Below are 859 nucleotides of genomic sequence, written 5' to 3'. Positions count from 1 at the left end.
AAATCGACAATTTTTTTAAAAATTCAAATCAGTTCGATCCCGGTCATGAACATCTCATAACCGAATGTACAAATATCAAGATTGATTTAATGACTGAGATAATTCAACGCATCTCCGTTAACAAGTACCACTAGCGGTCGAGTGGTTGAATGTTGTTCTGCCATTCTAAGGGCCGGTATTCGAGCCCCGCATGGTGTATTTGTTAGGAGCTGTGACGAATTCGCGCATTGTTGTAATTGATGGGTCAATTACTAACATCTTAAACAATTAGATGAAAATATATGCATCCGAGCTCTATTTATTCCTCCCCAACATCCATTTTTTTATCCGATCAATTGTTTTTATAAAATAATAATAAATGGTGAAATATAAATTGTGTGTTTTATTTTAGTCGTATAAAGTGGAAGACTTGCTAAATCTTCTTTGTTGTTGACAAATATTCCAAGCATTTCTCGCACAAATACCATATAGGCGCACCCATGTACTGAAAACACGCTCCAACACACACAACACATCAAATTTGCTAGGAAATTAACTTGCATTACTCTATGTATCACGAACTAACTAGCATTTTGGTCTATTGAAAATTCCTTACATACTTTGAATCTCGAATTTTGGAAACGAAATCAAACATGTTTCACAATGACTCTGAAACCAATAATATTATTACCTACCATTACACCAAATGTTAGGTCTTGTACCTTAGGTTGTTTAGTTGTTGCTTGAGGCTTTCCAAGAAAATGCATATTTCTAGCAGGCCAGTGGATTCAAGCGCAAGCAGATATAGTTATTGCCATGATGATTCCACCGTTTACATGATCAATGTATCTTGGTCAATTTGTATGGTCAAGCTTTGTAC

The 859-nt window shown here is 35.4% G+C and overlaps 1 non-coding gene across 1 annotated transcript; it reads left to right on the top strand.

Annotated features, from left to right (window-relative positions):
• Window positions 1–206: 206 nt before the first annotated feature.
• LOC133286755 (small nucleolar RNA snoR114) lies at window positions 207–295 on the top strand. Its single transcript, XR_009748170.1, has one exon. It is a non-coding gene; the product is annotated as a small nucleolar RNA snoR114 (small nucleolar RNA).
• The last annotated feature ends 564 nt before the right edge of the window (window positions 296–859 follow it).

The sequence above is a fragment of the Gastrolobium bilobum genome, unplaced genomic scaffold (assembly GCF_033153095.1).
Source record: "Gastrolobium bilobum isolate Gb01-03AN ecotype WA unplaced genomic scaffold, APGP_CSIRO_Gbil_v1 utg16848, whole genome shotgun sequence".
Classification (NCBI taxonomy): domain Eukaryota; kingdom Viridiplantae; phylum Streptophyta; class Magnoliopsida; order Fabales; family Fabaceae; genus Gastrolobium; species Gastrolobium bilobum.
The sequence above is the reverse complement of the archived record's forward strand: the minus strand, read 5'-3'. Positions and strand labels throughout refer to the sequence as shown.